This window comes from Crinia signifera, chromosome 9, assembly GCF_055691185.1.
Source record: "Crinia signifera chromosome 9, ASM5569118v1, whole genome shotgun sequence".
Lineage (NCBI taxonomy): Eukaryota > Metazoa > Chordata > Amphibia > Anura > Myobatrachidae > Crinia > Crinia signifera.
In genome coordinates, this window is record NC_139225.1 from 29,107,679 (window position 1) to 29,123,302 (window position 15,624).

The 15,624-nt window shown below is 47.8% G+C and overlaps 1 long non-coding RNA gene across 1 annotated transcript; it reads right to left on the reverse strand.

The window, feature by feature from the left end:
* Positions 1-7,861: 7,861 nt before the first annotated feature.
* Positions 7,862-15,420, reverse strand: LOC146035298 (uncharacterized). Its single transcript, XR_014460615.1, has 2 exons — positions 15,191-15,420; positions 7,862-13,468 (listed from the first exon to the last, which is right to left on the reverse strand). It is a non-coding gene; the product is annotated as an uncharacterized LOC146035298 (long non-coding RNA).
* Between the last annotated feature and the right edge of the window lie 204 nt (positions 15,421-15,624).

Genomic DNA, 15,624 nt, shown 5'->3' on the forward strand with positions numbered 1-15,624 from the left:
GATTCTATCATGGAATATGGAAGGTTTAAACACACCAGTGAAGAGGAGAACCGTTCTTAGACATCTAAGATAAAACATCTGATAAAAGGCCTGATATAGCACTCCTGGAAGAATCGCACTGGAACGAGGGGGAGCCTAATGTCCTTAGAGACCATTGGTGGAAAGATTGCATCTTATAAATCCAAAGCTAGAGGGGTACTGATATTGTTTGGTAAACATATTTCCTATGATATAATCCAGGAATGGGCTGATCCAGTTTTTGTTCCTGAAAGCGAATGTGGAAGTCGAAAAATTCACATTAGCCTGTATATATGCACCCTGGGTTCCAAATGCTAAATTATATACTGATGTCTTTGTTTCATTGCAGGATTGGGCTGAAGGACAGCTGATTTTGGGAGGAGACCTAAATGTGGTCCTGGATACAAAATTGGACACTTCAGGAAGGAATATACAGAAATTGAAAAGAAAGGGACTTCTATCTGGTTTGTCATTGGCTATGGATACATTCCAGCTAATTGACCCCTGGCAGCATCTCCATCCTATATCTAGAGAGTACACCTTCTATTCCTATTCTCCATAATACCTTTTCTAGATTGGACTACTGGTTAATTCCCAAGTCAATATTACATGGAGTACAAACTGCAGAAGATGGAGAAATCTCCGTATCCGATCATGCCCCAACATGGTTTAGTCTGAAGGTGAGCTCCCCAAGAGCTTCTTTGCTACGTCCAGCTCAAACTGGATTTGTGAGAGGTCGGCACTCAGTATCTAACATCCGGCCCTTGTTGGCAGTTATCACACGTGCCCATTGTTTGAAATATAAGAACGGTATTGTTCTTAGTGGTGATGCCAACAAGGCATTTGATAGAATATTGTGGACCCATTTAACACTCCTCCTAGAATATCAATGGTTTGGCCCAAAATGTATACATGTGTTTAACATGTTTTATAGGGACCCAAAGACATATATAACTATTAATGCTCTAAGCCACGGGTGTCAAACACAAGGCCCGCGGGCCAAATCCGGCCCGCCAGACCTCGTCATGTGGCCCGCGCAGCCGCCGCTAGCCTTCACCTTTTATTCTCGCTTCTTTTTTTGAGATTCTGGCCTGCAGTCTGCTGAGGAGATAGCACGCAGGGGCAGTGTGTCCCATAGGATGCATGAGAGCTACCAGAAGTTCTGTGACTCCTACATCATGCCGCACGTCTGACGGCTTGCACTACTACTGCATGGAGTAGCAGCCAATCAGGGCGTGCATCCAGATGGAGTTGTGGAACTTGTGTGACGTCACTCTCCCTTCAATCAGCTCACGTAGCCGGAGCTGCGGGGTTGGTGCTGGGAAATGCTGGGACGTCACGCAGCTGGCGATCCGCGCTGGTAGTAGCGGATGGAAGCAATGGAAGTATGTGATTGGTCGCTACTACTGCTGGATTCCATGTGGTAACCGTGTGTGCGAGGCGGCTGACTGGAATAGGTTAGTAGTGTCAAGCTCAGGCTGGCCGCTGTACATGGGGACCTGTCACTGAGGGTGACGTTTACACACCAGGCCTTGCTCTCCTCCTAACTTGACTTCAAGGCCAAACCTTGTTTAGGTCGACTGAGACACTTAAGACGTGTTAGGATAGCTATGTGACCATTTCCATCTTTCTCAAAATCCAAGCAGCTCATATTAGCCCAATAAGTCATTTTCAGGTCCCCAATCTCCCCTATCAGGAAGGAATATCGGTACTTGTGAGTTATCTGGGCGCCCGATTTCTAAATCGGGTCGGATCGGGCACATCGCATCGCATGCGACCATCGGATGCGATGCGATGCGATGACCCGATTTTTCCATAGGAATCAATGTTAAAATGGACTGAGTCCATTTTAACATGGAATTCAATGGGAAAAAGGGGTCCTTTTCATACCCCTACTATCCAAGTGGGCATGGAGTTGGATATAAACCTGTGGCGAGCGTAGCGAGCCACCGAGCCCGAAGCGTGGCGAGCGGACACGGAATACCGTCCCCTCGCGGGGCTCGCTTCGCTCGCCGCGCTTCGGGCTCGGTGGCTCGCTACGCTCGCCACAGGTTTATATCCAACTCCATGCCCACTTGGATAGTAGGGGTATGAAAAGGACCCCTTTTTCCCTTTGAATTCCATGTTAAAATGGACTCAGTCCATTTTAACATTGATTCCTATGGAAAAATCGGGTCATCGCATCCGATGGTCGCATACGATGCGATGCGATATCGCATCGCATCGCATCTGATTGCCTTAACTTAAGGCATACAATCAAAAAATCGGGCGCCCAGATAACTCACAAGTACCGGAATATCTTTCCTGAAAACTTTCTCAAGTATTATCCAGGTAACTCCTCCCAAAATCATTTTTCAAAAAATTGTACATTTGAATATCTACTTGTCATTATTCTGACTATGTTTCTGCTTTCAGAGCTAGTTATTAATTACATTATTACAAAAAACAGTAATAATTGAATGCAGTGACAATAATTTATGATAATAAAGAGTGGACACATAGTCCTACAGATACAACCGGCCCTTTGAGGGTGACCAAACTGCTGATGTGGCCCCTGATGAATTTGAGTTTGAAACCCCTGCTCTAAGCTCTTCTGCCTTTTCTTTACATCGTTGAATGAGACAGGGTTGTCCTATGTCTCCACTCCTTTTTTAATCTAGCCATAGATCCTGTTTTAGGATATTTTGATAGATTAGAGAATGGAGCAGTTATACAATAGGAACAGAGGAAATGTAAAGTCTCTGCTTTCGCAGACGACTTACAAGGTATATAAACTTTTATATAGACTGTCAACTTGGATAATATGTATATATAAAGTTGTGAAATATTTTAAATTTTTATCTTTTGAAATTGTCTACATTTTATGTTAATATGTATTGTCAAATTGTTGTAAGAGATGTATTATGTTTAATAAAGTACTTAAAAAAGAATCCTTTAATGTTTGTAATGGATGCTTTTGTGTCTGCCATTTTGGTTAATGCGCAATCAGTGCTGTAAAATAGACGAAAACGGAGTATGGCACCAGATTGAGGTGTAGCAGTGGAACATTCTAATATAGGCCAATGAAGAGCTAGATTAAGGGGAGGGGAGCTGTGGGGTAACTACCCCTCGGGCCCCGCACTCTGCGAGGGCCACCCGCCCAGATTAGATGTTTATTACCGATACGCAGCAATTCATCCTGCACCTGCTCTGGCAGTCTGCCCAGTGGGCTGGTATCTTTAACATGTTCTGGTACAAACTATGACTCTCCCTGCGCTAGGCATTGTCGCATACAGTATCACGGGATGCTGCAAACGGTCCTCTACCTACAGGGCATTTGTGCTGTGTGCTGGGCTACATCCCCACCACCCTAGTTATGGCCCTGTATTCCACCCTATAGAAAAGAATAGGAGGCACCTCATGAACTCTGAAATAAGTGTATATCTGTACCATAGGGAAAACAACCACAATCTAGAAACCAAATACACCCTCCTTGTGACAGTATGTGGCGAAGGAGACGGTAATGCGAACTTGGCTGCTATGAAGCCCTCCCTAGAGAAGACCAATGGGACCCTCTGCAGCCTACAGCTTCTCTACTCTCTAGATCTGACCGGATGTGTGTCTAACAACTATGACTGTGCCAAGGACATTGTGTCAAGTATTGTGCGGACTGTGGAGAGAGGTTGTACATATTCTGTGGCCACTCCTGGAGTCCAGTGATTCCCAGGTCAAACAAACAACTGTGACCACATTTGCAGCTCTTATGGTGTATCCTGGATTCACACAGAGAGCCCTGCCTAAGCTGGTGGTTACTGAGATATTATACCTGATGCATAGCGGTGATACCAACACTACCCTGAAGGCTGTACTATGCCTGGAGAACTTCTCCTTGGCCTTCCCAAAAGCAGCTAAGGAACACAGGACTGACTTCTCCAGATGCTTCTGCGTGTGATCAAGGAAGAGGTGGCCAAGAAGGAGGTAAAGGTGAAACAAGATCTGGCATTGGTTACTGCGCTGCTGAGAACTACAGTCCCCGTACTCCAGTTATTCAAGAAGATATCATGGCACAGCCAAGTCATAGGCTTTCTCCATCATGAAGACCAAGGCCACCATACTGTTTGGTGAGCACCATTCCAAGGCTGGTGAGAGAACATCACATCTCACTCGTGCTGAAGCTGCATAGCGGTAATGTGGAACTTGTGTTCGCTGCCATGGCCTGTCTCATCCAGTGCCTTCCACACCTGGGCTGTAAGACCATCATCCTGGAAGAGGGCAGTGAGTGCTGGGATGTCAGATATATTAATGCCATTTATTCGGCCCTGGCTGAGAAACACCTTTTGCAGACCATGCTAGCCAAAACAGTAGCAGATCTCTGTGGATAGTGGGGAAGTGCTGAGGGACATTACAGTGCTAATAAAGTTCTCCTACGGAGTTCACCCCAATGGGTGACATAGAGACATCTAGAGATGGCAAAGTTTTTTTTTTTTTTTTTTTTTTTTATATATTATCAAGCGGGTCTTGCTAATTACCTCTGACCCTATGCCACCTGCCTCTAACTTTTTGTTTTTGCTACCTGCCTCTGACCTTTTTCGTATGACACCTGCCTCTGAACATTTGCCTTTAAAACCAGCCTGCTACCTACCTCAGACCTTTTATCAATATCACCTGCATTCAACCTGCTGCAAACCCTATGTTTAGAACACCAGACTCTCACCATCCTCTTCCATTGAGCCTCTGACACCTGGCCGCTGTCTGTATACCACCATGGGCATAGTACATCTGCCCACTGCCCGAATACCACCTTGGGCCTATTACACCTGTCTGCCACCCCAATAACACTTTGGGCCTGTTACACCTGCCCGCCTACACCAATACCACCTTGGGCCTATAACACCTGCCCACCTGCCCCAATACCACCTTGGGCATATTACACCCACCTGCTGCCAAAATACCACCTTGGGGCTGTCGCAGCTGCCCAAATACCACCTTGGGGCTGTCGCAGCTGCCCAAATACCACCTTGGGGCTGTCACAGCTGCCCAAATACCACCTTGGGCCTATTACACCCGCCTGCTGCCCCAATATACTTTTGGGCCGGTCACACCTGCCCAAATACCACCTTGGGCCTATTACACCTGCCCGCCGCCCGAATACCACCTTGGGCCTATTACACCTGTCTGCTGCCCCAATACCACCTTGGGCCTTTCAACTTCTCCCCTCCTTCATTTGCGGCACCCCTGATCTCTTAACCCATCCGAGGCACCCCCAACCCCCCAACTCCATCTGCGGACCCCTACATCCACGGCACACACGACACCCCCCCTCTCCACACACAGGTTACCTTCTCCTGCTCATTCCTCACATCCCCCTCCCCCATCCGCACCACCCTTCCCCCTCCCCACCCCTTACAGGTTCCCTTCTCCTGTGCTCTCCTCACACCCCTTCCCCCATCTGCAGCACCACAGACCCCCCCCCCCCACCACCACCCTTAGGAGCATTGAAGTGACAATGTTGGCAGGGGGCCCCATTAAAAATTTTGCTATGGGGCCTACATAGATCTAGTTACGCCCCTGCATCAGTGGCCTCCCTCTCCCCCCACGGCCTTCGCAGCATCGAGTGAGTCTAGACTGCGCTGCTAGCAGGGGTGAAATCATTCAATGGTGAATGTTTTTCCCCGTGTGCATGGCTGTGTGAGCATGGGCAGAGTGCATGCGAATGGGAATGGGAGACCGTGAGAAGAATCATGGTCTAACAATCTGTCTTCTACCTGCAGAGTTTCACAAAGCCAAGAAATTGGTGGTTTCCTGACCTTTGACAACAATGTTGATGTTCACCTGTTTGAGAATCTCCATCCAGATACTGTGTGTGCTGTTGAGTACCCATCACCTGACCCAGGACCTCATGTTTGGTACTTTCCAATCCATTACTTATACAGATCTCTGTGATATATCTTCTCACCATGTGTAGGGTCAGGCCTAGCGGGATGTGGAGCCTGCCCTTAACTATAGTGCTGTGTTATTGCAGGAAGACTCAAAGTATTTGGACTTGGTGAAAATCATTTCTTGGGTAACTGAAGCAAAGTGGGTGTTTCTATAGCAGCCAATCAGATGATCTGTACTATAAGCATGATTGGTTGCAGTAGGCAGCCCTGTTACCCGTATGTGCTTTATTTCTCATCAAGAGTGTATTTAAAAGCACTGACCTAATAGGCCACTTCTCTCACTGTCCCCAGAAAGACATTGTCACTCGCCTGCTCCAAGCCTTCGAAAACCCACCCAAGGTGCCTTACTCTGACATGGACATTGGCAGTGGTGTCGTCCACCTGTTGCTGTGGACATCTGAGAACACTATGGCTGCAGTGACCAGTGTCTAGCTGGAGTTCCAAGATCTCTCCCGGGTGACAGAAGATGACCAGTTTAAGGTAGATACCCCCTACCCCACCATTCTTGTTTCTCTCCAGTCTGTTAGGTAGAGCGGTGTCTGATGTTCCTTTCATCCTCAGAAAGTGGTGGATAAGGTCCGGACCCTCTCTCGGAAACAGCTTTGTGCCCCCCGCACCTTACTGCTCTTTAATGAGCTTCATTATTTACTACATTCTCATTGTTTGATTGTGAATCTCTTTCTTTAAAATAATATACGTTGGAACAGGGTAATTCATTGTTATAAAAAACACTTCATTAAACTGGGTACACGCTGGGCGATATATCAATAACGATATGCACGATACTGATATAGTTAATGATGTATCACAAACATCGGTCAGTGTGTACGCTCAATATTGTAAATTACCCCACGTGCTTCATTTTCTATACATGCAACTCATTCTGACAGTATCATCAGTGACTGCTTGTATGGAGCGGGGGTGGCATTACTGAGCGTTATCGTGAACAATATCGGTCAGTTTGGCTACGGGAATCGTTAAGCTTGTACCCAGCTCAACATAGTTCAAATGTAAAACTGTGCTTTATTTATAGTCTACTCTATTTGGATCTCCCGCCATCTTGTGGAAGATCGTGAGTACTGCAGATTTAAAACAAAAATAAAAAAGAATCACTTTTTTCTTATGGACTTAGGGCCTTATTCTGGTTGGTGCGGCCGGGCCGTACGCGTACGTTCCGGGGTTTTTCATGATCTGCGCATGCGTACATTCGCTAATGCGCAGGCGCGAACACTCCACAACGCTTGCGGACGGGTCTCTCCGTGCGAAAAAACCTGTACGCGAGTGTACGGGCATTGGGGGCGGCATAGGGGCGTGTAGAGGGGAGCGGCCGAAATAATGAGGGAAAATGGGCGTAAATATGGGTGTACACGGGGGTGTGCACCAAAAATGAGCGGTGCTACTACCGCACGATCGCCTAAAGCACCGTTCATTTCGGACACAAAACAGGCGGCCGCCAACCGCCAGCTCAGACCACCCCTACAGATACCGCATGCCTGCGTGCGCCTGGGTTTGCTAATTTACGCTGATTACTATTCAAACACATACACCTGAATGTAATAACCAATGCTGCAGTCTATTAAGTCCAAACCATGATTTCACTACCTGCAAGCCACACACAGCACTCAAACACATTGGAAGCTTATCTTTCTATACTTCTCTACATTTAAAGGTTTGTTTAATTTAAGGTAAGAATCTTTTTAAGACCTGCTTATATATGCTAAGGTAGGTATTTGTTAAACAGTTAGACACATTCACTACGTGCTTTCATAGACTTTACACAGTAGCACACTCAATCTACACAAGTCGACATGTGTCAACGTGTTCACTCTAATACAAACATAGGTTTTGTATAAACTCCACACAGTCATAGGCATTCATCCACACTTACACCACTTATCTATGAAATAATGACGCGTACAACTGAATTGGGCTTAAAGGGGACGGCTTATTTATTTTGAGCAGGGGCGGCCTATTTAAAACTAACTGAAAATTACGTCCCTGCTCTAACTAAGGTGGCGGGCAAAGAACGGTATGGCAATAAAACACATCAGCTGGTAAAATAAAAAAGTAATGAAAATAATAAACTCCGGATCCAAGGGCCTCCTGCCCTTTTTTCTAGGACCGGCCAACTGCCAGCGTCCTTGGCAACAGACAACTTTATATGCGGACTTTTCCCAAAGGGCCATCTGCCCTTAAGGCCAAGGGTTGACCTTCTGCCTCTGCCCCTGACCTCGCATATATCACTAAGGCAGAGCTCACCACTCTGCCCGAGCCAGAAAAATTGGGCCACCTGCCCTGACACACAAACTGTCCGCAAAATTTTTGCCTATCCGAAGTAAATGATTGTTAAGGACCAGATGTGGGCCCACCTGGATCGGTGATGCCCACATCTCGACACCAACCACCAGCTAAATGTAAATACCGCTAGAATTTAAACTACCGTTCTTTCCGCCACAATAAGCCGACAACACTAAAGAGAAAAAACTGCTAAAGAAAAACTCCTAAAATGAAATAAAACTAATAAATGGGGTGGGAGGGAGGGCAACGATTCCAGCAGAAAGAGGCAGAATTTTCTGGAAGCAGGATCATCTATCCATCAATCCACGCCTCTGACTTCACACCAGCCTATCAATGATCTACATGCAAATCAGCCACCTGCCAATCAAGCAAGCCAAACCCCCCAGCCCAACTCCAGTGTGCAAGCTAAGGATTCCTGCCATAGCCTGGTGAGTTTATGCTGCTTTCAGCCAGACAAGCTGTCTTCTACAGTCTTAAACTCCACACAGTCATAGGCATTCATCCACACTTACACCACTTATCTATGAAATAATGACGCGTACAACTGAATTGGGCTTAAAGGGGACGGCTTATTTATTTTGAGCAGGGGCGGCCTATTTGAAACTAACTGAAAATTACGTCCCTGCTCTAACTAAGGTGGCGGGCAAAGAACGGTATGGCAATAAAACACATCAGCTGGTAAAATAAAAAAGTAATGAAAATAATAAACTCCGGATCCAAGGGCCTCCTGCCCTTTTTTCTAGGACCGGCCAACTGCCAGCGTCCTTGGCAACAGACAACTTTATATGCAGACTTTTCCCAAAGGGCCATCTGCCCTTAAGGCCAAGGGTTGACCTTCTGCCTCTGCCCCTGACCTCGCATATATCACTAAGGCAGAGCTCACCACTCTGCCCGAGCCAGAAAAATTGGGCCACCTGCCCTGACACACAAACTGTCCGCAAAATTTTTGCCTATCCGAAGTAAATGATTGTTAAGGACCAGATGTGGGCCCACCTGGATCGGTGATGCCCACATCTCGACACCAACCACCAGCTAAATGTAAATACCGCTAGAATTTAAACTACCGTTCTTTCCGCCATATCAGTTTGTCTACAAACTGACCCGCCACCACCATACTTCAAAACTCCTCTCACACTAACCATCTAACTTCTCAGGACGTCCATCATATCCTTGAAGAAACAAATCCATTCCCATCAAGGAGAGATGCAGTCCATCGGACCGATACAGGGTCTCGTCCCTAAAAGAAAATGGTCTCATGCCAGATGACCATCCCACTCTCTGCAACGATTGCCCTGCCAACCACGGAGTTAATCTGTCTCCGAACAAGCTCAATGGCCCCTGTACTAAAGCATCTCTCCAGATCCTCCTAGGGATAATCTTCGATCCAAAGAATCTACGGAACGCCACTCTCTAATTAAATCCAGCATTAAATTCCTAATCCCAAAAGAATACCAATACTGGAATTATGCGTGAGGTCGTTGCCCCCCAGGTGAAAGTGTATAATAAATAAAAATGGGGAAACTTTCCTGGGAATTCCCTTAATGGTGATTTTAGCATTCTATATTAAATTGAAGATGACTAATAGGAAGGTGATTCGGGTGACCTATTTTGAACCTAATTTTGAACCCATTAAATTATTGAAATTCTATTCTAAACTTATAATGAACAAATTTGGTAGGGGAGAGGGGGGTGGGTCGCCCGATTTGACTTGAGGCAAAAACACAAATCTTTCACCAGCTGGCAAAAGCCAAATTTAAGACTGGTGATAACACAAAAATTCCTCAAGGCCCCCCAAACGCTAAAGCGCGTTTGAGCGAGCGGCTACTCCTCAAATGGGCTCACTGGATGATGTCGGCCTGATGTAACGCCTAAACGCACCAGACCGCCATCTCCCAAGTGCTCGTATGTCGACCTGGGACCAACCCGCCGCAGCAGCAGCCGAGGCGGCGCCGATACGGAATGAGTGTGTCCCGACGTCGGCCGGAGAAAGACCCAGATGCAAAATACAGCGCCTGAAGACCGACAAAACTGAAATTTGGTAAGGGGCGACCCTCAATGTGCATTAACCAGGCACCCGGCTTTCGTCATGTCAGTCTTGGAGCGCTGGATTCTGCACCATATACCTTCGTGGCGCAAGTCAACGTGACGGAATATCATGGGAGACGCTGCCGTCCTGGTTGGGGACGCCAGTTCACCCACTCCAAACGCCCCATGGAATCCCATGGCGAACGCCAGCTTAAAAGCCGAGACTCGTAATCCGATGAGCACATGATTATAATGATATTGAGATTTGACGCAATATACCAGCGTCAATTGGCTGTCTCCTGTCGGAATGCCTCCTGTCCCCCAAGACGCAAAAAGAATGAAAATACCTGTCAAGTAGCACCCCAGGATTTTCCCTCCCAGTACAGGTTCCAATCGAGGCGATAATAAGCTTCTCAGTGCTCTCACCTTCGCCCCCGTGTTCAAGGACAAATTAATTCCAGCACTCCCATGAGGCCAGATACGCCCTGAATGTCCCCGGTGCTAAGGACCGCAGGGTCAACTCTTCTCACCTACATTGCCACCCCATAAAAAGGTGGACACTACTCACCATGCTTCTGGGCGAAAGGCACCACTGCCTAAACGCTTCCATTCAAAAAGAGACCGTGCGCCTGCTACCTCATTAAGCGCCCCGGCGTGCTTGGCTCACAACGTAATGTTGTTTGCCAAGCATAGCATAGTATCCGAGCTAAAATGCGCGAAACCGGGAAGGATGTTGCCTTTTGGCGACCAACAGTGCGGTTGTCGCACCAAAAGCCAACCTCCCTGTTACTCAATTCTCCGGCCCAAAGTTCCACGGCAACCCCTATTGGAAATCTCTCCAACAACAGCATGTTTTTAATTAAACCGCCTTGGACCCACTGCTCCGGCAGGCATACGCGCCCTGACGCTCACGATAGAATGCTCCATCACCCGTGGAACCCGCGGCGTCCGTGTATAATTCCAACGCGCATTTGCAACGGCTGGTCCTTGCCATATGCAGATACCGATAAAATTGGCCAGAAAAATTTCCCACACCTTCAAATATCTCTTGATTTCTGAAGACATGCGAAGGAAATGATACGGCTTACGTAAGCCCGCAGCCGCTCTCTGAAGTTTAAGACAATAGATTTTACCCATGGGTATCACTTATTCATGCAAAGTTAAACAGGCCCAATAAAGATTAGGCCTGTCTAAACGTTAACTTGGCCGGCGCCATTGCATAAAGTATTTTGTCATGTAGACGATGCACCTTTTCCAACGGGAGTCTCCATACACCGGACTCGGAATGAATTTCGATACCTAGAGAAACCAGGCACGTAGTAGAGCCTTCGTTTTTTCTTTACTCGGCTACAGGAACTCCGAAATCCCCAAACAATTTAAGAGCGGATTCTAACAACCGTAAGCATAATTCAGAATCTGAAGGACCTACCAAACGAAAGTCGTCCAAATAATGAGTGATACTAGATGCTCCTGTCACTTCCCGCAAAAAACCATTGCGAGAAAGTGCTGAACGCTCAAAATTATGCACAAGATATAGAGCAACCCATGGGAAAACATTTAACTATATAAAAACCCCTTCCAATTTAAATCCCATGCATGTGAAGGCAGTCTTATTAAATGGTAGCAGTCTAAAAGCTGATTCAACATCCAATCTGCACATGAGGGTACTATTACCGAAATTCCGAACAATCGTCAGAGCGCCTTCAAATAATAGGTAATTAACTGTGCATAACTCAACAGCGATGGCATCATGAACTGACGTCCCTCTAGGACATGAGGGTTGTTGAATCAGCCTAAACTTCCCCTGAACTTTCAGGTCCCCCTCAACGGGGCCAAAATAAGTCCCTCCACTGGCAGTGTGGCGAACGGGCCCGCCATGCGACCCAACCTAACTTCGGCCTCTACCTTTTGTTTTATTGCAACAGGGTGCCCCATGGCAGAACGTAAATTACCCCTAGACTCCTTGTTAATAGGGCCAGAATCAGGCAATTGAAAACCTACGGCAAACCCAGACAGCAGAAAATCTGCTTTCTCTCTATCCGGGTAACGTTCCAGCCATGGCAACATCCTGACCAACAATATTGGGGTTGGGGCTGTATCCAACGATAGATGCTGCTGGACCGCTGCTTTGCTTTACCGTGGACTGAGCTCCACCCCCCGCCCTCAGTTGGTGGTTTGTGCAATCCTTGATTGCATGCGATCCCCCCGCATCTGAAACAAAGGTGCCGAAAACAACACCGGTTTCCCATATTATATTGGCCATTGTTAAACGCGAAACAATTTCCGTGGTCAGGCTTGCTATTAGCTCCCCTATTATTGTTATTATTAGGCCTATTACCGTGCTGCCGGAACCAACGTTTCCCCTTGTAAACCTAGAAGGGTGTAACACCTCTCGGCCCTGTTGATTGCTACTAAACTCCTGGTCATAGGTACGCCAGCCAGAAACCATGTACGAGGTGTATAGTTTATGAATCAGAAACTGGTATCTCGCCAGATTCATGTATTCGTCAGGATGGCTCTCAAGACAACAGGCCGCAAAATAAGCATGCCCCTTATCCAGTTGCTGTAGGTACGAAAGGCCACCTTATTGAATGAGCCCTACTTCCTAGCCTCAAATAGAGCCTGCCTATCTTTGCTTGGTAAAGCAAAATATCCACATAATGGCTTTTCCGAATCTTAATTCGAGCCCTAGGCCGCAAATCCCCCTTCATGGCGGTGTTTGTGCAATGTACTGTATGGATTCCACCGATACATTAGAGGAGCCCGAATGATGTGATCGATAAATTCACGGGGAGAATATACAAACTCCGCACAGTTAGAGCCATGGTGGGGTAGAACCCATGACCTCAGCGCTGTGAGGCAGTAATGCTAACCATTACACCAGCCGTACTGCTCCTTCCGTTTTGAAAGGCGCACGCCCCCATCGGAAGATGACATATCCTCCGATGAAGTGGACGCCAGTGAGGGATCATAATCCCTACACCTGCCCCTTCTTTTCTTGGATTTGGAGGAATTAGCCCATTTCCCTGAAGCTGACGACGTCGAACCCCCAGATCCATCATTATTTGACCTATCAGCAGTATCACTGGCCCGATCGGGATCGTTAGAAGACTCACCCGAACTCGAACCAGTGTTGCCCCGAATGGCTCCTTCACCTCCTTGACGGCTTACAGATGCTCTTTCCCCATTGCTCTGCGACGATCTCCGACCTGACGGTAAAGGGTTAGTAACATGCACAGGCAAATTGGGATCACTATGTGATGCCGCTTCTACAGAATGCACAGGATGAACTGGATCTGTCACATTTAATGCCGGCGCAATGAATCTGGTTATAATTTCGGATAATATAGCCACCGTGGTTAACGATACTGAACCCCCCCCTGTCCACCCGGTGCAGTGGTTACCGGGGGGGGGCACAGCTGACACCACTGCAGCGCATACCCACGTCAATGCCGACGAATCCACGGTAACTAAATTACCGTTACCCCTTACTGCGTCTGCGCATGATAAAACAGCCCGAACACTGTCCCGGGGTGTGACCACAACATTAGACTGGGCCCCGACCCTAGCCAATCTCCTTCTGTCCCCGGGCCTGCTTTTTGCGTTATCGCCGCAAGACCCGCGAAGACCCTATCAACTGCCGAATTGCCCTCAGGTGTGCTATCTAAAGGTTCGGTGCTCCGCAAGTGAGGTGCTGAGCTCATCGCCTGACCACTGCGCGACACCTGAACATAGGTATGTCGACCACCCCCTGGTGAACTACAAATATACTCGCTGGACTGAGACTCCCCAGTGAAGTCACTGTGTGACTGGTCACTCCACATAATGTTGTCAAGGCCAGCAATTCCCTATCCCTTAGGGACAGCTTGATCCTAATGCTGTCAATCATTCTGGACATTCTAAACCTGCTGTCTCCTATGCCACTAGATGGCGCTGCAGCCTAACTTTCCTCAAAAGCACCTATACCAGCATGTCCTGGTATCCCCAGGCTGACTACAGCCTGCAGCATTCATTATGTCACAAAATGGCGCCACAGGCTGATCCTTGCCTGTGGCACCGTTCCTAGCCCTCTCCATACCCCTACGGCGGCCCCCTCTAATGGTAGCCGCCGCAACGGGAACAAAATCAGTCCCTCTATTGGCCTCAGAGTTCATCGGCACTGCACCCCCCAGTTATAATATTGGCGGGCAGCCCGGGACCTTCTAGCCCGCTGCCCGCCGCTAACTACTGCCCGCCTGTAAGAGCGTGCAGGAGGCGCCCCGGAGTAAGCCCCGGCGTCCTCCTCCTGCACGCGATGCATGATGACACTGCTGCCGGGAGCCGCAGAGTGACACCCGCTAATGACGCGGGCGGGGAACCTGTCCGCCCGATCCGACTGCCTGAGCCCCGGATCTCCGTCCCCGCTGCACTGGCTCCAGGGCCGCCCTCGGGATTCCCCGGACTGGTAGGGAGATTGCTCTGCAAGGTGAATACAATAGGCTCATTCCCGTCTAATAAACTAAGGGGGACATGTATCAAAGCTTCTACAGCGGGTATCACCCCCAGTTAACCCTGCGACGCCTTGGGCACGGGGACAGCCCAGGTGGGGGGGGGGGGGGTTGAAGCAGGCGCCTGCAGAGGTGAATTTGTGTAAGGTGAGGCAAAAATTGCTGCCCAGGTGAGGGGTAAAGTCCCCGCTCCCCACCTCTGTTGGGCGGCCTAGCCCTGGCCCTAAGCCTAACATTTACCTCAGCCAGTGCTGCATATATTGCGAGTGCCCACCGCCAAACGCTTGGGCCTAGCAAAACTTTTTAGATAAGAATGAAAAGGAAAGGAGGAAATAAAGAAATATAAGAAGTGGAAGAAATTGAGTAAGAATAAAGATGTAGAAAGTGAGAATAGAAAAGACACAAGCTAAATGCTTTACAATTTGTATATGAAGGTCACAGTACTTATCAGAGCAACGATTCCAGCAGAAAGAGGCAGAATTTTCTGGAAGCAGGATCATCTATCCATCAATCCACGCCTCTGACTTCACACCAGCCTATCAATGATCTACATGCAAATCAGCCACCTGCCAATCAAGCAAGCCAAACCCCCCAGCCCAACTCCAGTGTGCAAGCTAAGGATTCCTGCCATAGCCTGGTGAGTTTATGCTGCTTTCAGCCAGACAAGCTGTCTTCTACAGTCTTTTATGATACAATAAAATAAACCACATCTAACAACTACAAAGGATGTTTCAGCAATGTTTTAAGCCCATGCCCACTATTTTGCACATTAATTAATTCAATCACTTAATTAATTTTCATAATTATAGTTGAAAGGCAAGATTTGCAGGTCCATATATGTGAAGGGTATGCCAGCGTACACGGACGTACGCTCACTC